Raw genomic sequence first — 14,441 nt, forward strand, 5'->3', positions numbered from 1 at the left:
ACTCGTGACAGTGGCGGCGACGGTTGGACAAAACTCCCATTCCTCGCGCAGCTCTCTCTCTCTACGTCACCTCCCTCTCGCGCGAACTCTCCTCTCGATGGAACTGACGGCGATGGCGACCCAATAGTGACGTTGACGGCTCGATGGCCCCAGTGGCGACGACGAGGCTCGGCGGCCCCAGTGGCAACGGCGACGAGGCTCGGCGGCGGTGACGCGTGATGGCGGTGTGGACAGCTCCTCCCCCAACGCTCTCTTCCTCTCTCTCGGATCCCCCTCTGCTCTCATCCCTTTGCTTATTTCCATTTCTCCTTTTTTTTCTATTTCAATGTGTGTGTGTGTGTGTGTGTGTGTGTGTGTGTGTGTGTGTGTGTTGTGCTGCTGAAGGGGAAATGTGAGGGTAGTGTTGAGGTGTGGGGGGAGGTTGCAAGGCGGTTAGCGTTAGGTTAAAGGGGTTAGGATTTGTTTGTTTAAAAATGATTTAGGAGTTTAGGTAAAATCAAATTGGGAATTAGGGTTAGGGTTAGTTTAATTATTTTTATAATATCATTTATTATTAATTTATACATTATTTTTAAATAAACACTAATTAAAATAAAATTAGAGATACTTCAATTAATTTTTTTCATAAAATTTAAAGTATTGAATTTAAAAATTTTAAATATTTAAATCAAATCATATAAATTTTTTATATTTTTTAACTACTAAAACTTTAAATTATAACTAAAAAAATATTTTGTTTAAATGACTTATTATTTAATTTTTAAAAGAATTTTAAACTCAAAATATCATTAATTTGACTTAAATATTTTTAGTAAAATAAATTTTTGAATATAAAATCTTAAATAATATAATAAATCATAAATAACTCATTATGTTAGTTTTCAAAAATTCAAAGTCTTACATTTAATATGTTAAAATAAAATTTTTTATTAGTCGCAAAAAAATCTTTGAATTTTGTGACAAATTAATAACTTGTTACAAAAATATTGTATTTTGTGACAAATTAATTTTTTGTTACAAAATATTTAGACCTTTTGAAATAAATAGATATTTTGTTACAAAATATTTTAAATTTTTGCAACAATATAATCTTTTGTTACAAAACATTATAATATTTTGCAACAAAATAACAGTTCGATACGAAAGCCAACATAATTTGTAACAAAAGAAATTACGTTGTTACAAAATATTGAAATGTTTTGTAACAAATTTTCTTGTTGTTACAAAATATTCTTATTTTGTAACAATAACTAATTATTGTTACCAAAAAATCATAATTTGTAACAATTTTAAATTTGATACAATTTTTTTGTTACAAATATTCCATTTTCTTGTAGTGCCGGAGAAGGGAAGCTGGCAGCAAACTGGAAAGGACCCTATCGAGTCATAGAAGCACTTGGGAAGGGCTACTACAGACTGTCCGAGCTTGAGGGACGAGAGCTTCCCCGATCGTGGCACGCCTGCAACCTAAGAAGGTACTACAGTTAGAAAAGGTCAAGGATCTCACTAAATGGATGCGCTCTTTTTTCTGAAAAGGTTTTTTAATGAGGCACCATGTTGAGATCTAGATCATGCCCGACTTAAAGGATAAGAAAATTTCCACATCTATATATTTGCATTTTTTCTTTGAATAAAGTTTATTTAGATATTCCACAAGAGTCCAAGACGCATTAATCTGAAGTATTCATCGTCCGATTATAAAGCAACAGGTCGGCAGAAAGTGAAAAACAAATTCACTGCCCGACCACGATAAAGATAATCGTCCGATAAAGGTGAAAACGCGATTCACCCAAAGGACGATCTAAAGATGGCAACCATTTTCTACAAATCGGCAAAGATGAACACAGAATAATGTAAGAAGTTATCGAAAGCAATCCAAAAAAGAACCTGACGAGGTCTTACGGATAGCTAATATAATAACTTAAAGACTGGCCGACGTGCGGAAGTCAGACCAAGTCAACCCAAGTTATAAGTAAACCCTGGAAAGAGGTCTGGCCAACCCTATTAAAGAGGATTACTTTAACTTAGAAGGGCCCGACATAATAAAGTCTGCCCAAAACAAAAAGTTATACAAGTAGTCCCTAAAAGAGATCTGACAAAGATCCAAGAAAGAGGACTACGAAAAATAACTTAAAGGAGACCGATATAACCAAGTCGGACTCCTATCACTAAAAAAGTTATACAAGTAGTCCCTGAAAGAGATCTGACAAAGATCCAAGAAAGAGGACTACGAAAAATAACTTAAAGGAGACCAACACAACCAAGTCGGACTCCTATCATTAAAAAAGTTATACAAGTAGTCCCTGAAAGAGATCTGACAAAGATCCAAGAAAGGAGACTACGAAAAATAACTTAAAGGAGACCAACACAACCAAGTCGGACTCCTATCACTAAACAAGTTGTAAAAGTAATCCCTGAAAGAGACCTAACAAAGGTCCAAGAAAGAGGATTACAAAAACAACTTAGAAGAGATCGACCTAACGAAGTCGGTCTCCTACAAAACAAGTTGTAAAAGTAATCCCTGAAAGAGACCTAACAAAGGTCCAAGAAAGAGGATTACAAAAACAACTTAGTAGAGATCAACCTAACGAAGTCGGTCCCCTACGGAACAAGTTGTAAAAGTAATCCCTGAAAGAGACCTAATAAAAGGTCCAAGAAAGAGGATTACAAAAACAACTCAGAAAAGATCGACCTAACGAAGTTGGTCTCCCACAAAAATAAGTTATGAAAGTAATCCCTGACAAAAGGTCCGGGAACGAGGATTACAAAAATAACTTAGAAGAGGACCAACATAAAGAAATCGGTTATGAGGTACTAAAAATACAAACAAGAGCAAGGAAACCGAGAAACAAGTCGGACCCCCCACAGGCACGGCCTCAAAAGGATCCAAGCTACAAACGATAAGCACGAAACCAACCTAAAGAGGCCAGACAGCAAAATTTCAACAGATATCATGAATAATACGATAAAGCTTCAAGAGGTCACCACAAACCAACCTCGGAAGCTACTTTTGTTTTTCAAAAAAAGTTGCAAGGCATACAACTAGAAGCGTCAAGAAGAACAAACAAAACAAAGTTCAAAAGCCCACAAACCGGGCTATTTACACAAAATATCCAGAAAAAGACCAGCTAAAGATCGGGAGCTTTCCCGGCAGCATCAGTATGGGGAGAAGGAGGACGAGTCTGAAGGGGCACAGCATCTACGGTCCCTTCCTCCCGGTTCAGAATCTGGCATTCCGGATCAGATGTAACAGGGGGAACAGAGGAGGTCGACACCTTAAGAGAAGGCACGGGGGGAGGATCAGTCTCATCATCATCCTGGTCATTAGGGACAATCTTACCATCTCTCACGACATTGTCCAGGCTGATAAGAGTCAAGTCGGCATCAGGAGCAACAACCCGGAACTGCTCCATCAGGTTCTCGGAGGCAGCAGTTACGCTACCCACAAGGTGACCCTGAAGCTCACCATAATTAACCCGAGCTGTTTCCAAATCCTCCCGAAGATGCATCAATTTTCTATAAGCCGAGACATAGCTATCCTTATGTTTCAATGCCATGTTTTCGGCCCGCTTCAAAGAAGCAGCAAGGGCAATAGAGCTGGCCTTCTCACCCTCCAGCTCCTTCTCCACCTTCGCCAACTTCACCTCCAACTCCTCCTTCAGACCCTTGATTCGATCAAATTCCGACTTGGCCTCTTCCATAAAGGATTTTGTGGCATGAATCGGAATCCCCTGAACTGTCCGAAATATAGCCGCACCCATATGAGCCATCTTCACACTATTTTTAGTGATAAAATCCAAATGCCGAAGAAGAGACACGTCGTCCATGGAAAGCTCACCATAGGGGGCAATTTGCTGGTCAACAAACTCAATGGCATCAAAGTCTGGGGCATCCAAGTTAAAAGGCTCGGATGTTTTTTGCTTTTTCAAAGGTGGGGCACCAGAAGCAGCAGCAGAAGTCTGAGGAGGATCGACCTGATAAAACTGGGGAGTAGGAATTACTTTCCTCGGCCGAAGGGAACTCGGCACAGGGGGCTTCACGGGGACCTGTGAAGATCCCTCGCCGGCCACCTTGGCCGAGATGTTCAGAGCAGCAGTTGCCTTCTTTGCCCTTTTGAAGGCCTTCATAGAGTCATTGGTATGAAGGAAGCTATGGTCACCTTGTAAATCTCAGTTAAGCGGATAATAAATGGTTATGGAGTTTTCGAATAATAATAATAAATAAACAGAAAATAAAGATAGAAATACTTATGTAAATCATTGGTGAGAATTTCAGATAAGTGTATGGAGATGCTTTGTCCCTGTTAGATCTCTGCTTTCCTACTGCCTTCCTTCAATCCTTCTTACTCCTTTTCCATGGCAAGCTGTATGTAGGGCATCACCGTTGTCAATGGCTACATCCCATCCTCTCAGTGAAAATATTCCAAATGCTCTGTCGTAGCACGGCTAATCATCTGTCGGTTTCGATCATGTCGGAATAGAATCCATTGATTCTTTTGCGCTTGTCATCATGCCCAACAATCGCGAGTTTAAAGCTCGTCACAGTCATTCAATTCCTGAATCCTACTCGGAATACCACAGACAAGGTTTAGACTTTCCGGATTCTCATGAATGCCACCATCAATTCTAGCTTATACCACGAAGATTCTGATTAAGGAATCCAAGAGATATGCGTTCGGTCTAAGGTAGAACGGAAGTGGTTGTCAGTCACGTGTTCATAGGTGAGAATGATGATGAATGTCACAGATCATCACATTCATCATGGTGAAGTGCAACGAATATATTTGAATAGGAATAAACTGAATTGAATAGAAAATAGTAGTAATTGCATTAAAACTCGAGGTACAGCAGAACTCCACACCCTTAATCTATGGTGTGTAGAAACTCCACCGTTGAAAATATATAAGTGATGGTCCAGGCATGGCTGAATGGCCAGCCCCCATGAACGTGATCAATAGTCTCCTAAGATGAATAAGAGATTAAAACTGAGACCAAAGATGTGGTCAAAAGACTATACTGTCAAAGACACCTAGTATAATAGTAAAAAGTTCTATTTATACTAAACTAGTTACTAGGGTTTACAGAAATAAGTAATTGATGCAGAAATCCACTTCCGGGGCCCACTTGGTGTGTGCTTGGGCTGAGCTTGAGCTTTACACGTGCAGAGGCTTCTCTTGGAGTTAAATGCCAAGTTGAAACGTATTTTTGGCGTTTAACTCTGGTTTATGACGTGTTTCTGGCGTTTGACTCGAGAATGCAGCATAGAACTGGCGTTGAGAGCCAGTTTGCATCCTCTAATCTCGAACAAAGTAAGGACTATTATATATTGCTGGAAAGCTCTGGATGTCTACTTTCCAACGCCATTGAGAGCGCACCATTTGGAGTTATATAGCTCCAGAAAACTCATCTCGAATGCAGGGAGGTCAGAATCCAATAGCATCAGCAGTCCTTTGTCAGCCTTTTATCAGAGTTTTGCTCAGGTCCCTCAATTTCAGCCAGAAAATACCTGAAATCACAGAAAAGCACACAAACTCTTAGTAAATTCCAGAAATGTGAATTTTACATAAAAATTAATGAAAACATCCCTAAAAGTAGCTAGATCCTTCTAAAAACTACCTAAAAATAATGCCAAAAAGCGTATAAATTATCCGCTCATCACAACACCAAACTTAAATTGTTGCTTGTCCCCAAGCAACTAAAAATAAAATAGGATAAAAAGAAGAGAATATACTATAAATCCCAAAATATCAATGAATATTAGTTCTAATTAGATGAGCGGGACTTATAGCTTTTTGCTTCTGAATAGTTTTGGCATCTCACTTTTTCCTTTGAAGTTCAGAATGATTGGCTTCTATTCACTGCTTTTTTTTGCTTCAAGAATCAGATTTTTGATTTTTTAGATTATTAGTAACATTTCTCTTTGTTCATAATTCTTTCAAGAGCCAACAATTTTAACATTCATAAACAACAAGATCAAAAATATGCACTGTTCAAGTATTCATTCAGAAAACAAAAAGTATTGTCCCCACATCAATATAATTAAAATAAATTCAAGGATGAATTCGAAACTCATGTACTTCTTGTTCTTTTGTATTAAAAACATTTTTCATTTAAGAGAGGTGAAGGATTCATGGAATTATTCATAGCCTTAAGACATAGTTACTAAATACTAATGATTATGTAGTAAAGACACAAAACATAGATAAACATATAGCATAAAAATCGAAAAACAGAGAAATAAGAACAAGGAATGAGTCCACCTTAGTGATGGTGGCGTCTTCTTCTTGAAGGACTAATGATGTCCTTGAGCTCTTCTATGTCTCTTCCTTGCCTCTGTTGCTTGATCCCTAGTGATTTTGGTGCTCCTGTCCTTAGTTGTTCTCAATAATTGTGGAGGAAAATGTATCCCCTGAGGTATCTCATGGATTTCTTGATGAGGGAATTCCTCATGCTCTTGTTGAGGTCCATGAGTGGGCTCTCTTGATGTGCAGTCAAATGCTCTACTATTGGGCTATGGACCCTTGAGATGAATTTCTCCATCTCCCATGACTCGGAAATGGAAGCGTTTGTCTTCCCTTTCCTCTTTTTAGAGGTTTCTCCGGCCTTAGGTGCCATAAATGGTCATGAAAAAACAAAAAAAAAGCTATGCTTTTACCACACCAAACTTAGAATGTTGCTCGCCCTCGAGCAAAAGAAGAAAGAATAAAAGAAGAAGAAGAAGATATGGAGGAGAGGGAGAGATGTTTGTGTTTCGGCCATGTAGGGTGGGTTTGGGTGGGAAGGATGGATGGATGTGAGTGGTGAAGAGGTGATGGGGAAGAGAGACTGAGGTGATTGGTGAAGAAGAGAGAAGATGAGTTGGGGTAGGTAGGGATCATGTGGGGTCCACAGATCCTGAGGTGTCAAGGATTTACATCCCTGCACCAATGAGGCGTGTAAAATGCCCTCCGCATGCAATCCTGGCGTTTAACGCCAGATTGATGCTTGTTTCTAGCGTTGAACGCCAGCTTCATGCTTGTTTTGGGCGTTCAACGCCCATTTGCAGCATGTTCCTGGCGTTGAACGCCAGTTCCATGCTTGTTTCTGGCGTTCAGTGCCAGCTCTCATCAGGGTGTATTCCTGGCATTTAAACGCCAGAATGCTTCTTGTTTCTGGCGTTCAACGCCAGATCCATGCTCTGTTCTGGCATTGAACACCAGCCAGATGCTCCTTACTGGCGTTTAAACGCCAGTAAGCTCTTCCTCCAGGGTGTGCTTTTTCTTCTGCTATTTTTTATTCTGTTTTTAATTTTAGTAATTATTTTGTGACTCCACATGATCATGAACCTAATAAAACATAAAAGAAAAATAAAATAAAAATAAAATTAGATAAATAAAAATTGGGTTGCCTCCCAATAAGCGCTCCTTTAATGTCACTAGCTTGACAGTGGGCTCTCATAGAGCCTCACAGGTGATCAGGTCAATGTTGTAGACTCCCAACACCAAACTTAGAGTTTGGATGTGGGGATTCAACACCAAACTTAGAGTTTGGTTGTGGCCTCCCAACACCAAACTTAGAGTTTGATTGTGGAGGCTCTGTTTGACTCTGTACTAAGAGAAGCTTTTCATTCTTCTTCTCCATGGTTGCAGAGGAACACCTTTGGGTTTTAACCACAAGGTAGTCCCCATTCAATTGAAGGACTAATTCTCCTCTGTTAACATCTATCACAGCTCCTGCTGTGGCTAGGAAAGGTCTTCCAAGGATGATGCATTCATCCTCATCCTTCCTAGTATCTAAGATCATGAAATCAGCAGGGATGTAAAGGCCTTCAACCTTTACTAACACGTCCTCTACTAATCCATAAACTTGTCTTATTGACTTGTCTGCCATCTGTAGTGAGAATATGGTAGGTTGTACCTCAATGATCCCCATTTTCTCCATTACAGAGAGTGGCATAAGATTTATGCCTGACCCCAGGTCACACAGAGCCTTTTCAAAGGTCATGGTGCCTATGGTACAGGGTATTAAGAATTTGCCAGGATCTTGTCTCTTTTGAGGTAAGGTTTGCTGAACCCATGTATCTAATTCACTAATGAGCAAGGGAGGTTCACCTTCCCAAGTCTCATTACTAAACAATTTGGCATTCAGCTTTATGATGACTCCTAGATTATTGAGCAACTTGCTCTCCAGTTACATTTTCATCCTCTTCAGAGGAAGAATAGTCTTCAGAGCTCATGAATAGTAGAAGGAGATTTAATGGGATCTCTATGGTCTCTATATGACCTTCAGATCCCTTTGGGTCCTCAATAGGGAGGCCTTCTTGCTTGAGAGACGTCTCATGAGGTCTTCCTCATTGGGATTCACATCCTCTCCTTCCTCCCTAGGTTCGGCCATGTTGATTATGTCTATGGCCTTGCACTCTCTTTTTGGATTCTCTTCAATATTGCTTGGGAGAGTACTAGGAGGAGTTTCAGTGACTTTCTTATTTAGCTGGCCCACTTGTGCCTCCAAATTTCTAATGGAGGACCTTGTTTCACTCATGAAACTTAAAGTGGCCTTAGACAGATCAGAGACTAAGTTTGCTAAATTAGAAGTGCTCTGCTCAGAATTCTCTGTCTATTGCTGAGAAGATGATGGATAAGGCTTGCTATTGCTGAGCCTATTTCTTCCACCATTATTAAAGCCTTGTTGAGGCTTTTGTTGATCCTTCCATGAGGTATTTGGATGATTTCTCTATGATGAATTATAGGTGTTTCCATAAGGTTCACCCATGTAATTTACCTCTGCTATTGCAGGGTTCTCAGGATCATAAGCTTCTTCTTCAGAAGATGCCTCTTTAGTACTGTTGGATGCATTTTGCCATCCATTCAGACTTTTAGAAATCATGTTGACTTGTTGAGTCAACATTTTGTTCTGAGCCAATGTGGCATTCAGAGCATCAATTTCAAGAACTCCCTTCTTTTGAGGCGTCCCATTATTCACGGAATTTCTCTCAGAAGTGTACATGAACTGGTTATTTGTAACCATGTCAATAAGTTCTTGAGCTTCTGCAGGTATTTTCTTTAGGTGAATGGATCCACCTGCAGAATGGTCCAATGACATCTTGGAGAACTTAGATAGACCATAATAGAATATATCCAAAATGGTCCACTCTGAAAGCATGTCAGAAGGACACCTTTTGGTCATTTGATTGTATCTTTCCTAAGCTTCATAGAGGGATTCACCATCTTTTTGTTTGAAAGTCTGAACATCCACTCTAAGCTTGCTCAGCTTTTGAGGAGGAAAGAACTTAGCCAAGAAGGCCGCGACCAGCTTATCCCAGGAGTCCAGGATATCTTTAGGTTGTGAATTCAACCATATTCTAGCTCTGTCTCTTACAGCAAATGGGAAAAGCATGAGCCTGTAGACTTCAGGATCTACTCCATTAGTCTTAACAGTCTCACAGATCTGCAAGAACTCAGTTAAAAACTGGTAGGGATCTTCTGATGGAAGTCCATAGAACTTGCAATTTTGTTGTAGTAGAGCAATTAGTTAAGGTTTCAGCTCAAAATTATTTGCTCCAATGGCAGGGATTGAGATGCTTCTTCCATCAAATTTGGAAGTAGGTGTAGTATAGTCACCAAGCATCCTCCTTGCATTATTATTTTCGGCTGCCATCTCCTCTTCCTTTTCGAAAATTTCTATAAGGTTGTCTCTGGATTGTTGTAATTTAGCTTCTCTTAGTTTCCTCTTCAGAGTCCTTTCAGGTTCAGGATCTGCTTCAACAAGAATATTCTTGTCCTTGCTCCTGCTCATATGAAAAAGAAGGAAACAGAAAATAATAATAGGGATCCTCTTTACCACAGTAGAAAGATTCCTTTATGTTAGTAGAAGAAGAAAGGAATAGAAGAAGGAAAATGTAAGAATCCAAACACAAGGATGAAGATAGGTTCAGATTCTTGAGATGAAGAGAAGTGTTAGTAAATAAATAAATAAATAGAAGAAGATGAGAGGGAGAGAATTCGAAAATTAATTTTGAAAAAGGGTTAGTGATTTTCGAAAATTAAAAGAAGAATTAAAATTAAAATTAAAATTTAAAACAAGTAGTTAACTAAAAGAATTTTGAAAAAGAGGGAGGTAATTTTCGAAAATTAGAGAGCTAAAATTAGTTAGGTGGTTTTGAAAAAGATAAAAAATAAACAAAAGTTAATTGGTTAGTTGAGAAAGATTTGAAAATCAATTTTGAAAAGATAAGAAGTTGGAAGATATTTTGAAATCAAATTTTTGAAAAAGATAAAATTTTGAAAAAGATATGATAGAAAAGATATTTTGAAAAAAATTGATTTTTAAAATTAAAATTTGATTACTTGACTAACAAGAAACTAAAAGATATGATTTTAGAATTTAAAGATTGAACATTTCTTAACAAGAAAGTAACAAACTTCAAATTTTTGAATCAATCGCATTAATTGTTAGTAAAGTTTTCGAAATTTTGAAATAAAGATAAGAAAAAGATTTTGAAAAAATATTTTTAAATATTTTCAAAAATTAATAAGAAAATGAAAAAGATTTGATTTTCGAAAAAGATTTTGAAAAGATAAGATTTTTAAATTTGAAAATTTGACTTGACTTGTAAGAAATAGCTAAGTTTTTAAAATTTTTGATTAAGTCAACTCAAATTTTCGAGATTTTGGGAAAAATAAGAAAAAGATATTTTTATTTTTGAATTTTTAATGATGAGAGAGAAAAACATAAAAATGACCAAAAACATGAAAATTTTTGGATCAAAACCTATGATGCATGCAAGAACACTATGAATGTCAAGATGAACACCAAGAACACTTTGAAGATCATGATGAACATCAAAAACATATTTTTGAAAAATTTTTGATGCAAAGAAAACATGCAAGACACCAAACTTAGAAATTTTCAATGCCTAGACCCTATGAATGCAAAAATGCATATGAAAAACAACAAAAAAAACACAAAACAAGAAATTTTAAAGATCAAACAAGAAGACTTGTCAAGAACAACTTGAAGATCCTGAAGAACACATGCATGAATTTTCGAAAAATGCAAAAAAAAATTTTAAAACATGCAATTGACACCAAACTTAAAAATTGACTCAAAACTCAAACAAGAAAAACAAAATATTTTTGAATTTTTTATGATTTTAATAAATTTTTTTGGATTTTTGTAATAAATTTTTTGAAAACATATTTTTGAAAAAGGAAGTAATGAATCCAAAGTCCTCAATCAGAATTCCAGGAATCATGTAATGTTAGTCAAAAGCTCTGGTTTAGGAATTAGCCATGGTTTTACAGCCAACCAAGCTTCAACATATTACATGAAACTCTAGAATTCATTTTTAAAAACTCTGAAAATTTTCGAAAACAGGTGATAAATTTTTGAAAGATTTTTGAAATTTTTTTTTGAAAATAAAACAAAAAGAAAATTACCTAATCTGAGCAACAAGATGAACCGTCAGTTGTCCAAACTCGAACAATCCCCGGCAACGGCGCCAAAAACTTGGTGCACGAAATTGTGATCTCTAACAATGGCGCTCAACTTGGTATGCGCGTTTATAACTCAGCACTTTCTTCACAACTTCGCATAACTAACCAGCAAGAGCACTGGGTCGTCCAAGTAATAAACCTTACGTGAGTAAGAGTCGATCCCACGGAGATTGTTGGTATGAAGCAAGCTATGGTCATCTTGTAAATCTCAGTTAGGCGGATAATAAATGGTTATGGAGTTTTCGAATAATAATAATAAATAAACAGAAAATAAAGATAGAAATACTTATGTAAATCATTGGTGAGAATTTCAAATAAGTGTATGGAGATGCTTTGTCCCTGTTGGATCTCTGCTTTCCTACTGCCTTCCTTCAATCCTTCTTACTCCTTTCCATGGCAAGCTGTATGTAGGGCATCACCGTTGTCAATGGCTACATCCCATCCTCTAAGTGAAAATGGTCCAAATGCTCTGTCACAGCATGGCTAATCATCTGTCGGTTCTCGATCATGTCGGAATAGAATCCATTGATTCTTTTGCGCTTGTCATCACACCCAACAATCGCGAGTTTGAAGCTCGTCACAGTCATTCAATCCCTGAATCCTACTCGAAATACCACAGACAAGGTTTAGACTTTCCGGATTCTCATGAATGCCGCCATCAATTCTAGCTTATACCACGAAGATTCTGATTAAGGAATCCAAGAGATATGCGTTCGGTCTAAGGTAGAACGGAAGTGGTTGTCAGTCACGCGTTCATAGGTGAGAATGATGATGAGTGTCACGGATCATCACATTCATCATGGTGAAGTGCAACGAATATCTTAGAATAGGAATAAACTGAATTGAATAGAAAATAGTAGTAATTGTATTAAAACTCGAGGTACAGCAGAGCTCCACACCCTTAATCTATGGTGTGTAGAAACTCCACCGTTGAAAATACATAAGTGATGGTCCAGGCATGGCCGAATGGCCAGCCCCCATGAATGTGATCAATAGTCTCCTAAGATGAATAAGAGATTAAAACTGAGACCAAAGATGTGGTCAAAAGACTATACTGTCAAAGACACCTAGTACAATAATAAAAAGTTCTATTTATACTAAACTAGTTACTAGGGTTTACAGAAATAAGTAATTGATGCAGAAATCCACTTTCGGGGCCCACTTGGTGTGTGCTTGGGCTGAGCTTGAGCTTTACACGTGCAGAGGCTTCTCTTGGAGTTAAACGCCAAGTTATAACGTGTTTTTGGCATTTTACTCTGGTTTATGACGTGTTTCTGGCTTTTGACTCTAGAATGCAGCATGGAACTGGCATTGAGTGCCAGTTTGCGTCGTCTAATCTCGAATAAAGTATGAACTATTATATATTGCTGGAAAGCTTGGATGTCTACTTTCCAACGCTGTTGAGAGCGGGCCATTTGGAGTTCAGTAGCTCCAGAAAATCCATTTCGAGTGCAGGGAGGTCAGAATCCAACAGGATCAGCAGTCCTTTGTCAGCCTTTTATCAGAGTTTTGCTCAGATCCCTTAATTTCAGCCAGAAAATACCTGAAATTACAGAAAAATACACAAACTCGTAGTAAAGTCCAGAAATGTGAATTTTACATAAAAACTAATGAAAACATCCCTAAAAGTAGATAGATCCTACTAAAAACTACCTAAAAACAATGCCAAAAAGCGTATAAATTATCCGCTCATCAAGCTACTTGCTTTATATGTTCCCTCTATTTATGTATTCTTTGTATTATTTTGTATGTGTTTGGACAATTGAGAAATCTATTATACTGGCGATGGTGATGTTGAGGGTTCTTCTAAATGATTTGTTAGTGATTGGATGATAGAAATGAGTTTGATTGATATTTGAGTTGCTTGGATAGATGCAAGAGTTGTGGCCTTGTCCTACTTACTTCGGGTTAAGAGTAAACATTGAGAATAAATTGATACTATTGGGACTGAGTTTTGATATAAAATTATAGAGAGAGATAATGACTTTATTGGGAAGAATTGAGATTTTGATATCACTAGTATGATTGAGACTTAGTCTGATTTTTCCAGTTTGAATTTAGAAAGGACTCTAGACTTGAATATGGTGCATTTTGGAGTTTAGGAGTGAACCATTCGGAAGCGCATTTAGAAATCTATATGTAATCCGCCCAATCTCCTTGGTACCTATTCCTCCCATATTACTCAGCATGACCATCTTTAGCGTATATAGGGTATCAACTCGGTTAGTGCGCAACATGACAATCTTATCCGACTCAAAAATTACTCCTTCATCATTGTGTTTGACTATCCCATTGGGATAAACCACAATAAAAAAGAATTAATTATTCTCCATCAGAACGAAATGGAAAGAAGAAAAAGAAAAGATTAGTTTGTGAATTGTGTAATGGGTTGTATTGAGATGAATTCTATAAATAGAGTTATTTTCCAACATATCTTGAGTGCAGAGACACCTAAATCATAATAAACATATCTCGAGTGTTGAGACCCAAATTACATCCTTGACTATATCTTAGATGCTGGGATTTGAATTAGGGAATTGTATTTATTTCGGGTACTAAGATCCCATTCTCAATTTTCGCATATCTTAGGTGCTCAGTATTCGATCTCTATTCTAATACATATCCAGGATGCACTCAGGATATGACTCAGCATCACCCAGTTACAGCTGGAGATCTCAAACGTCGAGATATGTTTATTTTTAGGTTAAACCCTCAATATCCTAAATGTATTTTATAGTAAATTTTTATAAATATATCACTATTTATGTATTTTTGGAATTTATATATTTATTTAATTTAAATAAAAAATTCCTAAAATCAACATCAAATAATGAAACTAAATACTGAAATGCTTCAAAAATAAATTTAACTAAAAACGGCGTATAAGTGAAAGATGAAGATGGTATAATTCAATCTTCATTTCCCTTGGAGGTTTGAAATTTTTTCTGGTCATAAGAGAAAGTAGACA

The sequence above is a fragment of the Arachis hypogaea genome, chromosome 5, assembly GCF_003086295.3.
Source record: "Arachis hypogaea cultivar Tifrunner chromosome 5, arahy.Tifrunner.gnm2.J5K5, whole genome shotgun sequence".
Taxonomy (NCBI): domain Eukaryota; kingdom Viridiplantae; phylum Streptophyta; class Magnoliopsida; order Fabales; family Fabaceae; genus Arachis; species Arachis hypogaea.